Source organism: Pundamilia nyererei, unplaced genomic scaffold, assembly GCF_000239375.1.
Source record: "Pundamilia nyererei isolate P.nyererei 1_Seehausen unplaced genomic scaffold, PunNye1.0 scaffold00013, whole genome shotgun sequence".
Classification (NCBI taxonomy): Eukaryota; Metazoa; Chordata; class Actinopteri; order Cichliformes; family Cichlidae; genus Pundamilia; species Pundamilia nyererei.
This window is the reverse complement of record NW_005187414.1, coordinates 4,438,671-4,457,769: the sequence shown is the minus strand read 5'-3', so window position 1 is coordinate 4,457,769 and position 19,099 is coordinate 4,438,671. Positions and strand designations below refer to the sequence as shown.

Below are 19,099 nucleotides of genomic sequence, written 5' to 3'. Positions count from 1 at the left end.
GGGCTTTGTTCCAATTGTGGGTTCAACGCTTGTCAGATGAGTACTGCCTTCAACTTTATACTTTTGTCTCTTTGCCCCTTCTTTCCAACTACATGTGCAAGAAAAAAAAACTGAATGTGTGGAATGAGACACCTCTTCGTGGTAATCCTACAACGGGTAATGGTTTGGAGTGTTTAGTCAGAGGAGTAGTTTTCCATCCGGTAGCAATAACCTGTGGCTCTCACCAAGAGCTAAAGATGGTGTTGTGCCTTCAAACACTGAGTGAAGAAGAGAGAGTAAATCAAAGAGTGTGTAAGAGTGGAGTAAGAGTGAGGAAGATGGTTTCAAATACACGGTTATTGCTTCAGTTGCCATGGGGACAGTAGCATGTTTGTGTGTGTGTGTGTAAACCTGAGTATGTTTATGTATGTGCATTGAAATTCCAAACATCATATCTGGGCCACTGTGAAATGAGTTTAGTATCAGAAAAGATCACATTATTCAAACAGAGATGCCTGGGCTGATGTGCCAAGAATAACAAAAACCCACATTAGAACTCCTGCAGCTGCACTGTCGTGACCTGCGTACTCCCTCAATCCACCACTAGATGGAGGTGTCAAATATTCACTGGGGAGGTTGCAGTCATGTGGTGGGCAAACCCCTGATCTCAAAAAGGCCATTGGATCGGCTCATTTTTTCAGGTCAGCTGATTCCTTTGTGGAAATCACAGTAAACATAGTAGTTCTGGAGTTTTCTTCCAGAACTACTATAGTCCACTTCTGGACGACTTAGTCCAGTCGTGTCAAAATATCAGTACAATTTATTAAACTCCCCAGCAGTGTAATCCAGTTCATCAGCCTCACCATCCAAGTACGGCATAGTTCCCAAATCTTGCTATCACCCTCAAATTTTAACCACACTTCAAAGCTGTAGTGTGTGTGTGTGTGTGTGTGTGTGTGGTTTTTTTTTTCCAGAGATGGTAAATCAGCTGTTCCATACTGGATGCAGCTCTGTCCACAATTCAATTTTATTATGATTGAAAGCTCAATTACCATCCAAAAACAGCACTGCCCCTCCTTTGACAGATGTGGCTGTCTGTAAACCCCATAATAAGTGTCGCATATCCTGGAATAGTCTTCTGAAAGGGTGTTTCCCCGGCTGAGAACCTGAGCTCGCATGTCCCCAAAGAGATTTATGGGTGGTGGCAATCTCCGTGGGAGACAGAGCAGGCAAGCGCAGTATGATCTGATCACAAAAGGCCAAATCAGTGGGACAGGAAATCAGTTAATACTGAGGAACTGTTTTTGAAGGGTTTGCTTACGTTTGTAAGCATGGTTTTGACATATGTTGCACACGTGTGTAGTGAGGACAGGAATGCACCTCCAACACCATATATTTGAAAGATGGACAGTTTTAAAGTCTTCATCTGTACAGAAGAAGGAGAAGAAGAAGAAAGATGGTGATAAAACACATGTGCTGGCAACTGTTTCATTGATCCAAGTGTTTAACAGCAATACAAAGAGGCAGATCTTGCATTATGGATGCTTTCTCCCTCCACTATCCTTCTAGTACTCAGTTTAAAAGAGCAGAGCAGACATAAGGAATGTGCTGTGAGTGGCAGAAAGTGGCTGTTGCCCTTCCATATTCGCTTACCATAGTCTAGGGAAGAGCCCTGTGCTACAAACAACATGTCAGAAAAAGAGATGGAAGATCAATGAGGGCTGTGACACAGTGAGAGCTGGCAGAGGCTGTCACACTGTGTGTGTCCTTAAAGCTTTCACTGGAAGAACATCTGTACTGATATATTTGCTTCTATCATCCTGCCTAAATCAGCTTCCTAAAATTACAACTTAAAAGAGAATTTTCTTAAAGTGTATGAAACTTCATTGCTTCATTTTTCATTACATTTTGTTTTTACAGTGCTTGCTATTAGTAAAGGACCTCTGACATAGCTTCACTGTTTTCCTTTTCCTGTATTTGTTTGTCTGTTTTCAAAGGATTTATTGTGTTGATATTGTCATTCATTTTTTTTAAAATTTATTGTAATCCACAACCCTGTGGACTAAAAGCTGATATTATGTAGGCCAAGAGGACATTTGCAATCAAATGAAATGTTGAAATGTAATGTAACCAAGTTAGCTTCCATGCATTACCTGGTGGCAGAAACTTATCAGTCATTACTTTATTTAACTATTTCAGCTATTTGTTTATTACTAGCATTTTATCAATCACTGCAAATTTCAGTTGTTTACCATCACTTTTATATATTTCAACCATTACACTCTGCTATATTTATTTTTTTAGCTTCTGTATAATATTTAAAATTATGATTTTAACCGTTACTTTTAACTGACTTTCAACATTATTTGTCTAATGTTATTTAGCCAGTACTTTAGCTTATCTTCTTATCAGGTATATAGTCCAGAGGTGAGGGGATCAATTCAAATATTAATAGTACTGATACCAACCACTGGTACTGGTATTGAATTGATACTAGCGTGATAACATCGATACCTTTTTCTATCTTCTAAGTTCAGTATGTAACCCAATGAACTGTGTTAAAGAAATAATAATAATTATTATTGGAAATTTAAAAAATATACTTCAAAAATGCACTAAAATGTTTGAACCTTCTTGTGTTGACTACTAGGTCTATTTTTTAATAGCCTACAGCACATTCAAACAACAGAGTGTGACCCAAAATGCTTTGGAGACAGACACATTTAAACCCAGTTTCAAAACACATGAAAATCTAAAAGGTGTGTTTTGTTGTGTGCTGCCTTTATAGGGTAAAAGGATCAATATAGGTACTGATACTGGCCCTTTATTTACTTGGTATTGCATCAATAGCAATTTCTGCAGTATCACAACACTAATATACTCTACTATATAGCAATTTATCCATCATTTTTCTCATTACTTTCGGTCAGCTTGCAGGTGGCGTATCCCTGCTTTATCTAGTTTTTCCTATTCACACCATTAGTACTACCGGTCAGTGATTCCAACGATTTAGCCGTTACTTCAAGCTAGCTGCCAGAACCATTAAGCCAACTTTAAGCTGTTTCAGTCTTTTAACTTTTATTTAACGTTATTATTGAAAATATAATTAAACTTTAGAATACGTCAACAATTTATAAACAATTTAAAAGCAAATGTATGATATACCATACCATTTTAAGCTAATTATTGTAACAGTTTATTCGTGTGTATTTGTAAGCTATTTCAGCTTCTTGTGTATTACATTAAGCTAGTCCAAACTGCTCTGGTACTCTCCATAGCAACAATAGACGACAGGGAGGGGGAAAAAAGAAAGAGGTTTTTCACACCGACGTTTATTGAATATGCTCGATGTGTAGCTCTCCCAGCACACCTACGTGACTGAAAGTTGTCCCTGCTCTGTTGCACAGGTGCTCCACATATATCCAGAGCGCTCTCCGCCCTCTCCGCCACCACAAACTGCGCTCATTCGCTCTCTCCAACAGCCCGGATGTAGCGCACAGGACCGCACAGTCCTCCACTTTAGTGATAATAACATGGCGCTGGCAGACACATAACGGTGCCCACCACATTGATAATACCCACACTAACAGGCTAAAATAAGCTACGGGACATGTGAGCTCTTCCACCCCGGGAAAAGCAGGTAAGTGCGGGGCGTTTTATTCGATAGAGCCATTTTGACGGTGTGATTTGGTAAGGGGGAGAAATGTGGCTGTTGATGCTTCTTGCAGGGGGCAAAAAGCCTCTCTATAAATGCATCTCCGAGGGTTTTGTGTGTCTAGCCCCCTGTCCGTGGGTTTAATGCTTCATAAACAAAGCAGTATCATTCGGGGCTTGTTCACGTAGCTGCTTACGATGCATCGTGCAGAAATAAATCTGTCATTTTGTAGTGCATGTGTTGTCATGGCTGTCAGGCTCTCTCGAGCGTCGACCGCTGTCCTTGGTATTGAACTGGGTGGGCATCACATCTCTGTATGTTGCAAATAGATTTTGAGGGCCTGTGTAATGCTAATTTCTTAAATTATGTCACTGTTGCTTACCAGAACCACTGCTATCACTGGCTGGAGGTCGAAGAAAGAGAAGGGGGGGAATCGTTGTAATGGATCTGGGGGCTCGCAGTGTGCGTGTATGGTGCTCATTGGCGAGTGTAGCCTAGTAGGCTCTCGTGCTGCTATATTTCTTTATTAGTATTATTATCAGTATTATTATTACCACGACAGCGTCGCTTTTATTGTAGCACTACGGCACATCTACTCCGGAGTGTGACAGTGATGATGACAGTGCAAGACAGTTTTATTGCACTGCCCGTGTTTTCCTTCTTGCAGCTAGAGTTTGAGTGTGCTCCGGCCAATGTAGGCCAGGTAAGGGCAGGAACAGATGGCTTGTTTTCAAGTTCAGTGTGGCTCTCGGATTAGATGGTGTAGACGAAAATTAAAAGTGGTGGCTAGGCCCTCTGAGCAAGGGTTCCCCTCCTAAGCTCATAATCACCCTAATAGCGACACTCTATTAATAGAGGCAATAATAACATGTTTTCTAATGCAGTCAGGAGGACTGTATTTTATCCCAAAACACGGGATATACGCTGAAGAATGCAGTCTGCAGATTATTTTACTCTGGCAGGGGATATACAAGGACTAATAGCCCAATAGACATAGCTAACAATAAATAACATGATAGGATAGAACAGGATAGGACCAACCAATCATTTGTAGATTGATTATTCGTATAAAAGCAAGCCGGACACAAACAATTAGTCAATTAATGGAATAATTCAACCAAAAATGCAATCCACAGCTATTTTATTAATCATTTGAGATCTTTATGCCAGCATAATACCAGATATTTACTGCAATACACATTTCCTGCTTTCCCTGCCTCTGTATGATAACAGAATATGTTTTGGACTTTAAGATTGCAGGTGAGGCAGTACAAGGCATTAGAGGTGAGGTGTGAGAAAATTGTTAAATACTGCAATGAAAACATGACTTGCAAAGCCGATATCAAAGTCTGCTTAGTAGACGTACAGCTCCCGACTTCCTGCTTTAATAGGTACAGTGCTAGCATAGATACAGCATATAGCAACTCAGCAATGAGAATAAATACATTATTTTAAACATGCTTTTTGCAATACGGGTCACACTTTTGCACGCTGCTCGTGTGAATCAAAGATAACCTTTTGCAATGCATATGTTGCTTTGATAGTTACATCTGTTGACGTCTTAAACATCTGGTATTCACTTACAGTGGCAAGAGGGTACCTTTTAGGTCTGGCCCTACAATGTGTAATAGACACCCCACCCCCCACCCACCCATCAAAAGGAAAAAACATTCATGTCTGATTGTGTTAACATAAAATATAACTTGAAGTTATTCTGTATTCTGTAGTAAACTGCGCTGATTAAACTGAGCACTAAACCATGCCACAATATTCTTGTAATAATCGTATTGTTACAAGTGAGTACAGAGGGATTAGTTTACAGTAAAACCATTGGTTATCAATCACAAGATCTGTGTCCACAGCAAGCAGCAACCTTCAGGGCTGAAGAATGAAGCAGATGCTGAAGTGCCAAAAACTGCAATTCCTCTAGTGACCACTTGGGGCTGACTCCAGAAGAGAGTCAATTTCCACTCACTCGCATGTTAAAATTGTCAACGTTACACCATCAAGACGCACGTTACAGCTTGATACAGATAGTTTGGCCTATATGGATACTACAACTGTGTCCTCAGAGAATTATTTTATAAGTGAACAATTGGAAACTGGATTGGCACGTGTCAAGATCAAAGACATGAACATGGGCATAGCTCCTAGGTTGCAAAAATTAAGCCAATGTGAAAGTGCACCAGAGTGTGATAGCTGTGTTTGCAAATCAACTTCTGGTCCTGTGAAAGTCTACAGGAAAATGACTTTGCCTTGACTTCTGTAAACACTTTCCTGGTCATACTATTGTAAAAAAAAAATAGGATTATGAAACCAAACGCTCTCTGGCTAATGAGTTATCACTCATAAGGCTTTAGCCATTGTGCATGCGGTTTCAGAGTCAGACTCAAACTTCCTTATTACACCAGATTTCTTAAAACTGAGATGATGATGATGATGGTGGAAACTCTAATCTCGAGGCTTCAAAATGGGACTTTACAAACCATTGGGTGATGTCATTGTAGCTATGTCCAGGCATCACTTAGATTAAAGGGAGTTTGTGGGTGGTGCTTTAGGTACCTTTCAGATGACTGTTTAGTAGAATCATAATATAGTTTGCCATGTTTAACAGCCTGTCCAATAAGTTTGCCCTTCAGTTTAGTTAAATATGATTCTAGCATTCTATTAGTCAGTTACTTTGCACTCATTAACACATATTTGTTTCTATGCATTACACCTGTACTTATTGCAGCTTGTTAACTAAGTTTGGAAGTGTTAGCCGATAACTTCACCGACAAATCCACCGTATCGTCCATATATGCCAACTTCTAGCTCCAACAAACTAACATGGCAACTGTAAAAGTACTGACGATTCAAAATGTAAAGCCCAGAAACCCAGTGGGTGATGTCATGGTTGCTCCATCCATCTTTTATGCAGCCTGTGATCCACAGAAAACTTTTTTTTTTGTGCTCTAAGCACCACTGACCTCATTTTCGGTATGCTTCTCTGAAGCACTTGCTGTTGCTAGGTAAAGTGTTGACATCTTAAGTCCCACCATATCTAGGTTTTCACTGGAAATGATGTTGACGAGCACAGTGAGATTCCAAGCCTGAGCTTCTTCTTTTTTATAAAATTATGAACACAGTTTATGCGCTAACTTCGCTGTCTGATCTTTGAGAACTGTCACTTCTCAGAGTCACAGGATTTACATAGAAAACACTACCACTCTAGTAGTGCAGAATTTCAGCAGGGTACAAGTGAGGTCTAACAAATGAATAGTAGAAGTTGATGCAACAAGATGCCAAGATATTTTGACATACGTGGATCTAAATCCAAAAGGATTCCATCTTCTTAATCCTCTTAATTCCCTCTGTTTTTCATTTTACTGCAGGATTTCTTTGTCTCCAAAGTAGAGCTGAAGTAACGCTGATGATATCATTATGTTCTTGAACTTGATAAAAACTCCAAAGCCAAAAACAGATCTCTCCTCTGTGTGAGCATTCTGACCTCCATGTGTGAAATAGTTGTAGTGCACCTTTAAATATCTAATTTTCCACCCCCCTTGTCCCAATCACGCGTCGATGTGAGATTAAGGGTGCTCGTCTTTTAGAGATAATAGGGTGTGTTGCTTTGGATCGGAAGACACTGCGAAGCTGAGTCAATGTGTTGGTTCATGTATGCTTGCTTGCACACTCCCTGGTTATCCACTCTGTAATGTATTCAGTGCCAGCGCTGAGCACAACAGCTTTACATAATGATCAAAGCTTAAGGGATGCCAGAGCATGGCTTCAGCCTTCAGTAATAATAATAATAACCTTTTGAAGTTATCACAATCCCACAACCTCCTTCCCCTCATACTCTGCCTCTGTCTCTCTCACACACACACCCACACACACTTGCACGGACCCACTCGAAGGTCCTCTTCTGTTTAATGTTTCTGGATACAGGGTGAGCATTTAAAAGAGGATGGCGATAATGAACACATGACTAACTATTTTAGTCCCTATGGCTGTGCACTAGACTGCTCTTGCTGTCTATGAGGAGGCAGCTTTCGTTCTTCACACAAACTCACAATTATGTAAGAGTGCAGTGGCGTGGTGGATTGAATAGTGTTGCCAGAAAAAGTCAATCTCACACTCCCTTTGCTATGCACACTCAAGTGTGCGTTGGTTGTTGGTGCTGCTTCCTCATTCCTTAAAGCTTGACCTCACGTTTCACCGGCCACAATCTCCATTTCTCTGTCGGTGGCTAAATAGCATTTGAAATTCAAGGGTGGGAATGTGTTATCTGTAATTGAACTGTCTGATTCAGCCTTCTATTTATACGGAAACCTCTTGAAGACTCATTGGCTGTTTTAACAAAGTGTCTGGCAGACTTCTGCTGGTCGATCTTGCTAATCAAGAAGCCGAGTCAGGAAGCAGGCAAACAAGGTCTGCATAGAGACGAGATATGAAGAGAGAGAAGAGAGGACTACAGAGCGGGAGATAGAAGCTGGAATAGATGAAAGAATGGAGGAACAAAGATGGGAAGAGGACGAAAGAAGACAGGCCTTGTAACCATAAGTAAGGTGAGACTAGTGTAGAGAGACCCAGAGGTGGTTGTGAAGCAGGAAGTGAGGATAAAAAGACAACACACATGGGTAAATTATTGGAATTAAAAGGGGATTTGATGAAAAAAGAGTCAAGAATGAAAATCAGGAAAAGGAAAATGAGGCTGAAGGCCCAGTGACTATGCAGTGGGTGAAAATAGCTATTGAAGGAGTATCTGTCTTTCTTTTATTGTCAGGGGTCGCGGGATCCCTTCGGTCTGTCGCTTCTGTTTATTTCAGCTGCGACCGAGCAGTCTGTCTGAATGCCAAACTCATCTTCAGATGTCAGCACTTTTGTCCCAGGTTATTGCATTTTGCTGTTTTGGTCCCAGGATTTAAAAAAAGGCTTCCCTTGTGTTTTCTGCATGGCCTGGTATGTCAGTAACAGAATGAGGTGTGTGTGTGTCTGTCTGCAAGAGTGGGAAGACAGAAGGAGAGATTGAGTGTATTTAAGAGACATCCTGACAGAGGAGAGATAACCATGAACAATTGAGAGCGATAGAAAGAAAATGTGTAGGTGATGGTGTGTGTGTGTGTGTGTGGGCTTCATGTTTGTTGCCTTTTAAGGATTAAAGAATTAAGTGATTCCACTGTGTCGTCTCTTTACATGTCACAAATGAAAATAAATGGTACAGATGTTTTTGTCATGACTTTATAATGTAATGAAGCCATCCACTTTGCACACAGGGCTGAAATGATGGGTGTCAGTGATATGTTACATTTTCCAATGAGCAACCGAATGTCCTTGCATCCATTCTCTTCCTCTTACCCAAGTCAAGGTCGCAGTGGGTGGAGCCAATCTCAGCTGCCATAGGGCAGTTGGCGGGGTACACCCTGCACAGTCGCCAGTCTGTCACAGGGCTAACACAGAAAAACAGACAACCAATCGCTACAGAGAATTTAGGATCATCAGTTAACCTAACCCCACTGACTGCATGTCTTTGGATTGGTAGTAGTTGGAGTAGCCGGAGATAACGCACACAGACACGGAGAGAACAGGCAAGCTCCACACAGAAATGACCCGGCAAGAAAGGCATGGTGGATTTGAACACCATTTTAACCACCAGGCAACTGCACATGTAAATTCTCACTTGTTGTGGTAATGAATGCAAAATCCACTATTTGGGATTATTTCTGTCTTAAACTAGACAATATGAGCATGCAATCAGGTGAAGGTCTGCAGCCTTTAAATGAAGATGTGATTTTATTTTTATTTTTTTAATGCTCTACTAGCAACATGCTGCTAGTTTAGCTAGCATGGGGCCTGAGGTGGCTTGATAGCTGACAAACGTCTTGTATTAGGAGTAGAGACTTTGTTCTTTGTTTTCCAGGACTTAACATCAACCGTACTGTTACAGGTCTTGACAGCACTACACTGAGTATTCATGCATGATAAGAAGGTGTGTCTAGGCTTATTAGCCTGCTTATTAACCGGACTTGCACTGCCCGAGAAATGTAACTACACATCGGGTCTAAATCAAGCTTTAGGGTTAACCCTGACGCCCACACCCCAACCATAACCTTAACTCTACTGTTCTCCTCTCTAGCTCAAGGAATGCCACCACCTTCTAGTGCTGATTGTGTCTTACAAATTGATCAACTTGTCCAGAAGCAAGCAACTATGGGCGCCATATATTCACTCAGTTGCCCAACCCTATGGACATGCATATAATCTGCTGGTATCTATCATTTAGAAACAAACCGTGAAAAGGATGCACGCCATGAATCTAAACTACTGTGCTGACGCTCATAAAGCTGTGTAATTTCTTTGTCCTGAACCCACACACACACATACATGCGTACACACATAGACACACAAAGAAAGAGTTAACCTAGATACTCACATAGCATTACAAGTAGAAGGAAGACAGTCAAACATAACCTACATCCTCTACAGTTTTCTCAGTCTAACTTGTCTGCGCTCATTGAGCCTGTTCTACTTCTTTCCCAATTTGTCTCTTGTCCAAAGCTGGAAAGGCCTGACTGGCATTGTGCTGATAGTGTGTGTGTGTGTGTGTGTGTGTGTGTGTGTGTGTGTGTGTGTGTGTGTGTGTGTGTGTGTGTGTGTGTGTGTGTTGGTGATGGGGTTAAGGCATCAGAGGGCACTGTAGAAGAGGCCAACTGAAGCTTGAATACCCAGCGATGCCCTCAGGCTGCATGAATGCTGCATCTGCCTCTACTGCTGCCCAGCACAGAGCTCTGTCACCCACCCTCCAGGCTTAGGGACTTGCACTATTTCTGTGGATGTGTGCGGGCGTGTGTCTGTGTTAACATGCTTCAGCTTTCCTGTCGGCCGAATTGGTTGATACTGCATTGTTCAAGTGTGCTGCTGAGGCCTAACTCTTTTACGGAACTGCGTGTTTAAAAGTATTGTCTCCGTCTGAGTGTGTGTGGGGGTATGTACCAGTGAAGCGCTGTAAGCCTGAGGTCAGTTTAATCACTGTTAAAGTGATACCTGTTTAGAATGACTGGACTTGAGGAGCCAATTGCTGTCTGCTGCCTTCACCCAAAGTACTTTTTAAAAACTGTGCTTTATGACCATGAATAGGCAAGATTTTCCTCACCTGTTGTCACTTGATTTTATATATATTGAATAAGGAAAAGCCCATTGTTGCCCTTTTCCCTTCTGGGATAGTTCACATGCAACATTTAAAGTGATTTTTTCATCATTGGTGTTGTATGGTAGCATATATTCGTCGTACTTTTAGGTCACCAGCAACAGTCTCGATGTATTTGTGATCTTGCTCTGATCAACAGAGCAAATAAGCACCTCATGATGCTAAAACATTTCTTCTAAGGACTTTGTTCCAGAAATCATCAAAATCAAATTAATCTGAAATTGCATTTTCAGCCTTTACAGGCAAATCGAAGCGACAAACGGCTTCGTACTGGGAGTTACGCTGCAGTTTCAAATCCAGTTTCACTACATTGTTACAAGCCCAATTAAAAACTGAAGGTAGCAAAGCAAACCATCACAAAAACAACCTGCAGCAGCAGCAGCAGTGGTGGCAGCAGCAGTTGGTCTTATCCACTCTTAAATGCCGTTGGCAATCATTTGCATGCTTTGTCTTTGAGATCTCTCTATAATTACTTACTTCTTTTGTTACTCCTGGCAGTCTTTTCAAGCTATCTGGAATACTGGGGGCTTGCAGATGCGTCCCAGACTTCTACAAAGCATGTTGACTGTGCCGTAGCACCTCGTTTCATTTGAAGTGTAAAACAGGCCTTTTGCTCAGTTCCGTGGCCAAACGCAGCACAGCGACAAAGACTATGAGAACCATCACTTGGCTGAAATTTATGATGTTGTTGTTGGATGGTTGTCATAGTTTATGATATATTTCAATATAGACAGATAGGCAGCTAAGTTATTACATGGAGCTCCCAAGTTTTTTCTGCATATTTGTAGCACCAGTTTAGGAACGAAACAGCGAGTTATGTCTCTCCTCTGGGTGTATTGTGACGGATCTTTGACTTTGAAATGGTAGTGCAACTGTAGACACACTCATCTGATTTCATCCTACTCAGTGATCACAGAGGAATAAGGCAGGAAGGGAAAAGGAAGACGTGAAGGGAAGAAACAGAAAAAGTATCCTGAAGGGATCCTCGGAGTCGCTCAGTGCTCTCCATCAAGTTGCCAGTCAGTATAGCTTTCATAACAGTTGCGAGCAAGCTCTCGCTGTTTTGTTCTGTGATTTGAGATCAGTCAGGTGGAATTTCATCAAAGCAGACTTGAATAAGGACATTCATTATGGCTCAGCTTGATTCATTACCATCGCCCAGCTCCCACACCCCCATGGGGGGACTTCAAAAGAAACGGAGAGGTTGAAGATGCAGGCTTCTATCGCAGCGAGGCTTACATCATAGCATACTGTATCCACCATCTGGGACATAATTATTAGACGATGTGTAAAAGTGGCTCGATTTGACCGTTGTGCGCTTGAACCAATTCAATCAAACCAGTTTGTATTACAGTTAATGAATGTAATGGCAACAGATACATGTTGTGTTCAAAGGCTGAAGCTAAAGCCAGATGATGTCACGTACAGGGTGATGGAAAGAAACGGCACTGTCCTTGTGTTGCAGTAGAAAAGAGTTAGTAGGAAGGGCTGAAACGAAAGGTTGAAATGCATTGCAGCTTAAGAAACACTAGTTAATAGAGAAATGCTACAAAAGCACAGAAAACACAATGGAAGCTGAATATACAATGTAATTGAAACAGGGAAAACAAACCCACAAAGCTCACCAAAAATCCAACTCTAATACCGTCAAGGTAACAAGCTAACAAGCTAACAGTAAAAGGCTAATAGCAAGCATGTATCTACAGTGTTACATGGATCACACGATTAAAACGCACCTTACCTTACATCTTTTTCTCCGTCGTGTCTTTTGCCTGAATGATGAAATAATTGCTTGAAAATTAAATGTGTCTCTGTTCTGTCCTATTATGTCTCCCTTAAAAACAGTTTCTCTGTGTTTTGTGTGCTTTTCCTGCGATTTTCTGTTTACTGGTGTTTTCTTAAGTTGCGGTGCATTTGAACTCTCAGGGCCCCCGTAGACACTGGATTAAACAATAAAAAGATAAATGAGTAAATATATTTATATTCTCTTAGGTGGTTTTGTATTCCTTCATTAATTTTCTTGGGGTCATTTAAAATACTTGGTTATTGATTTATTGTGGATGCTTTTAATTCTAGCATCCAAGGAAAGAGACTTTTATTAAGAGGAGCACCAGATGGGTTTGGCAAACCCAACGATATCTCAGATACCGAGTTTGGTGGACTGCTGTGCAAAGAGCAGCAAGGCCAGTGTTAGCCTAAACTCTGATAGCAGTTGGGAAACTCACACTACACAGTGGATGTGCTTGACCAGGTGTTTGCTTGACCGGGTGTTTGCTTGACCAGGTGTTTGCTTGACCGGGTGTTTGCTTGACTGGGTGTTTCAACGATTGGCTTTAGGAATGGGTCAGAAGGATTAATGATTGTTAATGTTCAACTTCAAACCATAGTTGGTCAAAGCCATTGCTAGATCTGGATGGTGACATAACATACATCTCCTATTGACAAACAGCTGCTCAGAATCCCATTTGTTCTGACCAAACAAGTAAAATCCATTCAGTCAGCGTTACAGAAGACGAATAGCATCCTGTTGTTAAGATAATTATACAGAATAGATTACGCTCTGATTGGGCATGCTCAATTGACAATGATTTATATTAGGTAAGACAGTCCAATCTATCCTAGCATTTGGTTTGTGGCTCTATAAAAATTGACTCCATTCCATTCCCAGAGTCAGTTTGGTCAGATTGTGCAATTGAAAACACAAACAGACATGTTTAATGAACTGTGTTAAAGAAGTATCAGTACTGGTATTGTGGTTAGACGATACAGTGGCTTGTGGGGATCTTTTGCTTTTTGTTGTTTAAATTCTGAACTCCTTTGACTGTAAAGAATGTTGTTTCCAACCCTTCACCAGTCAAAAGCAGCAATCTGGACCTAAATTTAGCACTGCTTGGAAACTTGACCATCACACAGATTAGCATCAGAGATGGGATGTCTTAACACGGCCTTCAGCTGGGAAACAACACAACTTCGGGCATAAAAAAGGCGGTAGTTAAAGAGAAATCTATTTTGTATATGTGTGTGTATCTGTGGGTTTGTCAGTAGGTATACTGCTAGTGAATATTGCATGAAAGTATACATAGACATTTGAGATCACATATTGTTTGCATGTATATGTACTTGCATGCTTATTCACTTTACTGGGCAGATACACACACACAGACACACAAGCACGTCCTTTAAGGCGGGCGGCTAATGACGTAGTGTAAGACAGAGAACACAGATGCACTAGCTGAATAGATTAAAGCATTCATCCAGTGACGCAGCTGTGCTCTCTTTGATGCCTGGGCATGAAACTGCAGGAAATGGCAACAAAAGAGGGATGCAGTCTTAGCTGATATTAAAAAAAAAAAAAGAGATCCACTCTGAAGCGTACAGCAATAGCATGCTAACACACTCTGTCCCTCTCTCTCTGTCTGTCTTACAGTCAGCATCAGCCATATTGGCATATTGGCAAATAACATGACATTTACCTTTGGCAGTAGCTAAATGTTTAAAGACGTGAGTGTGATGAAGCGTTCAAAGGCTTTAATCAGTGGTTTCTTTGAATCATCATCTATTTGTTTTCCTGACACAGAATAATCAAAGAGAACTAAAATATCAGTACCAGCTTCGGCGATCAGTCAGATTGTTATTTTAAATATTGGTGTTGGTCAAAATTTCACAATGTGCACAAGGAAGCAGCTAGCCTCCAACCACGTTCATTTGGGTTGAGGGTTTTTTTTTTCAGTTTGTAGCTGGGTGAAATGTTGCTGTGTGTTAATCTACGGAGAGACAAATTGCACATTGGTTTGTTGTGCGCCTGCTTGCAGGACTTTTATTTTGGAGGAGCTCCAACATCCTCGCATGGTTGTGGTTATAACACATTCACAACCCTGCCAGAGCGGCACTACGTGAGCAAGCCGCAGGCTTCATTTAAACTCCCGGTGTGTTTAGAAAGACCACTCCTTAAGTCGACCGTGAGACGCAGGAAGAAGCGGAGGAGAAAGTCGTACGCCGCTGAAATATAAATGGGTTGCACATCTTTGTTTCACTGCAACAGAGCAAACAAAATGGTCCACCCCTCTGAGGGCAACAGTTAAGGCCAGATTTCTAACTAGATAACAAAGAGATCACGTAGTGATAAAGTGATTATGCCTGAGTTCGTTTGGGAGGATTAGCCAGTTGTTTTTGTTGCCCGTGTGGTCGCATGCCACATGTAGCAGCATATACAGTGAAACCACGGAAAGTAGGTCCTTCACGTAGGTCTGCTGTCTCTGCTCTTTTGTAATGTTCCAGGAGAAAAGGCAGTATTACTGATTGTGCAGTTATTCAGCACGCTACAATGCATTATGAATTATTTGGCTTTGTTTCCTCCCTGTTGTTCTATTATCCTTCTAGCTAAGCCTCTTCATTTCATCTGCCCTGGACGACTGTGCCACTGTGCATTTCTCTCTCTGTAATTTATCCATCTGCAGAAACAGATCATGTGTATTTGTGTGTGTGTGTGTGTGTGTGGGTGTGTGTGTTCAGTCAGTAATAGGAAACGTTGTGTTTAAGGGTGATGATTACTCTGGCCCTTGTGGTTTACAAGTAGACAAGGTAATGATGGCTGTTACTTTCTCAGCTATCTCCAGTCAATCCTCCTGAAGTGAGTTAGTGTGTGTGTGAGAGAGAGAGCATTTGTGTGCTGAATAGTAGGAAATGACTCTGAAAGCTTGGAGGTATTGCTTCTCATTTTCATGAGCAACATCATTTCTGAATGACAATGAATCACGAGGTCCACCGATCAGCTGTTGCGGTCTACTCATTTCTAACTCAGAGATGACAAAAGTCACTTGCTGATGTTTATCACGGGCTGTGGGCAGGTTTAGTCTGTAAGTGCTGGCCTTGAACTTGTTTTAAACACTGTCTCTGGCTGCCCTTTAAATGCCTCTGTGGCATCCAGCCTGTAGCATCACAAACTACTGGAAAAAGCGATGCTTTGTTAATTGAAGTGGCACTTCATTTCTTACATTTTGGCAGCTATGGAAAGAAATAATAAATTCACTACCCTCCACATCCTTTAAACACTGTTTCAAAATAATCTCTGTCCAGTGAGCATTTTAGTGGACTGAATATAAAAATGGACATTGCTGCTGTGGCATGATCCCCCAAATAGCCAGGTTTTCTTTGCAATTGCTGGCTTGACAAAACTCCAAACCCCACTCACACAGATATCACAAAGGTGGTTTCTTTGTTAACCCAGGCTTTCTGCATCACGCTGTATGCACTCTCAGATAGAAAGGGGCATTTGACACATCTTTTTCCGCACAAACATGGATCAAATGAGCACTTCAGTTTGAGATATTGTCAGAGGAAAAGGTTGCACAGATGTATAAAGAACATGAAAACCTCAGCGTAGCAATAAAATGCCACACTGTTTGCTGTAAATAAAACAAGAGCTTAATGCTGCATGATCAACAGAAGCATGCTGAGGAAAAAAAAGGTTATGTTGATTTAGGCTTATCAGTAGCATTTACATATTTTCTGAATCACTAACTGAATGCATGCAAATTCCAGGGACAATAGCATGCATACAGTTTTTAGTGGTGTAACTTTACAACTGCGCTTTGGAGCCCAGTGTTTGTAAGCCACAGTTCAATTGGTAAAATATATCCCTGCAATTTATTTGACCATTATTGGAGAAGATGTGTGTCAATATGTGTGTTTGAAGCATGTATGTGGAGTTTTATAGTCCTTATGTTGAACTATGTAACAAGAAATTTGTATTTTTTTTTTGTCATTTACTATCCTGCTTATGCAAAACATCTCTGTGCATGTTGTTAGTCTGATGTAAAGAGAGGCTGCAGAGCAGAACCGTTTATTTAAATGATACCTTAAACATTTAAACTAATTATTAAGATGGAAATGAGTGAGACGTTTGTAGAAAAAAGAAAGAAGGAAACCAAAACAGAGATGGAGGGAAGATAAGCTTGGTTTAGCTATGTGAGCTCTGAGATTCAGACCACACCCAGTCTCACTTGACTTGCACATCTGATTGTCACAGGCTGTGACAGTATTATCTGCTCTGACTTCTGCCTCCTAGGATACAATGATTAAAGCTGTGGAAAATAGATCAAGAGCAACCAAGGAACTATAGAAGAAGGTTTTGCCTTTCACCCCGAGTACCATTAGGAGAGGTTTAGAGCAGCTAAGGGATGCCATCAACCCAAAATAAGAGCTTTATAGCATCATTTTGAATTTCTTGCGTGTTAAGACAAAGCCATGTACTAAATGTAATCTGCATTTAGCCTTTTATTTTTTGCTTCTGATCCTTTAAAACTTGCAAACTATAACAAAGCGAGATGCAAAGTCATTTCAAACATCTCATTCCTGCTTTTGGTTAGTATCTTGTGACCCATTTGATTCATCTCGGTATCTCTTAGGTGGACCTCGGCCACCTAAGGGAACCGTCAGTACTCAGCTGTGAAGCTGCATGGCGACACTACTGGATATAACACTGGTTATATGGTGCGTGCATATCTGTACCTTTTCCATGGGTCTTAGGCCTGAGAACAGACACAGGCACATATTTCTGTGCGCTCTCACATATCGACACACAGCGGCACTAATCCCGGCCCGTTATCAGTAAGCATCAGCGTGTGAAGTCATGTGGACTGGTATGAGTCTGTGGCTGAGCCTCAAACACTGCGCTGCTGAGATCCGCTGATGAGAACATCTCCGCTGGACTCATGTCACACCCCGACCCACCACTGCCTGGGGGCCCACATTAGCTCAGAGGCTGTTTGGTGGAGCGGAAAGGCAAGCTATATTTAGCATTACATGTAGTCAAGAACTGCTGTATTCAGGACACCAGGCAAAAGTCAGATGTAGTCAAAATGGTCAACTTTTGCAGAGTCGTTTTGCTGCTGCATTGTTGTTTTTATTACAGTTTTACCCTCCAGAATACAAAGAGTTACTCCGTTTGCTCTCGAGACTCTAGCTCGAGAACAGATTTAGTTAATCCTCAAACGTTTGTTTTAGCTGTTGAACTACTGAACCCTAGTTCACTGAATATCTCTGTATCGATTTTTATTATTTTTATAATCACGTAGCGGTCAAGGATTTGCCCCGCGCTGCATTAGTTTAGTCTTTCAGAGTGGGTTTAGTGTTTAATTATTCATCACGGGACATAATAGATCAAACTGAAATGATTGTCTCTGTCATGTCGGTCAGCATTTGTTTGGTTTTCTGGAACATGATTTACTTTGTCTGCTCCACTACACAAACTGGCAGCATGGCCCTGTCACCATTTGCATGCAGGTCCTTTCAGGGTTTGAACTCTGGCCTCTTTGTTGTGAGGGCATCCTGTACTAGTGCATGTGGAAGTGAAAGTGCATTAGCAGAAAATTCAGGAGACAAAGAATTTGAGTTGCAGGTGTTTCTCAGTGTTAGTGCTTTTCTTGGCTCATGCTCAGGAATTAAAATGGGAAGGAATCCATAACTGTTCCAGGACTGAATTCAGTCTGACAGGCAGTTTAATGTAAAAATAATAAGTTCATTTCTCACGTGCTACAGCCTGGCATTGCCTTCACCTGACGCCACGGAGATACTCACTTAACATATCAGAGAGTAATGTCACCTGACAGTCCACCTTCACACTCAACGGACATCCTTTGTTTCCTTCCTTCTCACTGTCAAGGGTGCAAATGTCAATGAAGCTGTGGGCGGGGGAACTTTAGCATTTGGCTAGTGCTACAAAGGGGCACAAGCCTACAAACTTTGTTTGTAGAGTCAGGTGTCTTCAAATGTTTCAAGCAGCTTAATAGATACCACCAAAAATGCAAATTGTTTCTGCACAGTTTTACAAAACACGTGTCCTGCTTGGAAAAAGTAGAAAAAGCCTTCCAATGTGTGATACCTTCACTCTCAGAGGTGAAGCCGCTGACTCCATGTAGGATTGTAAGTTTTTTCTTTTCATCTTTTTATAGAAATATCACTCTCCAGAGAAATTTAGGAGATGCAGAATATCTTCCTTGTTTTCTTTCCCACACATCATGCACGGACTTCGTTTGAAACAACTGAGAAAGAATTTCAGAACTTTAAGACCACGCACTCGGGGGATGTGAAACAAGCACCATTTTGGCTGCTTCCAAGCACAGTAAAAGTTACATTTCTTTCATAAATATTGGAAAAATCTTCAGTTATACCAGAGTAAATATAATTTTAAAGCGCTCTTTAAGGACTTAAGCTTAAGGACCTAAGCTTATCCCAGTGTTTCTTTTACTGTTTAGCCCTACTGCCATTGGCATATT

At 41.2% G+C, this 19,099-nt stretch overlaps 1 protein-coding gene across 2 annotated transcripts in view; it reads left to right on the top strand.

The window, feature by feature from the left end:
• The first annotated feature begins 3,314 nt into the window (after positions 1 to 3,314).
• Positions 3,315 to 19,099, top strand: part of pak5 (p21 protein (Cdc42/Rac)-activated kinase 5) — an 82,985-nt gene continuing 67,200 nt past the window's right edge. Inside the window, exon 1 of one of the 2 annotated variants that reach the window (XM_005724938.2) lies at positions 3,315 to 3,619. The gene's annotated coding sequence lies outside the window, so the exon portion shown is untranslated. Of the gene's footprint in view, positions 3,620 to 8,011; positions 8,185 to 19,099 lie in introns of those variants that run through there. The other variant, XM_005724939.2, reaches the window with a different exon arrangement.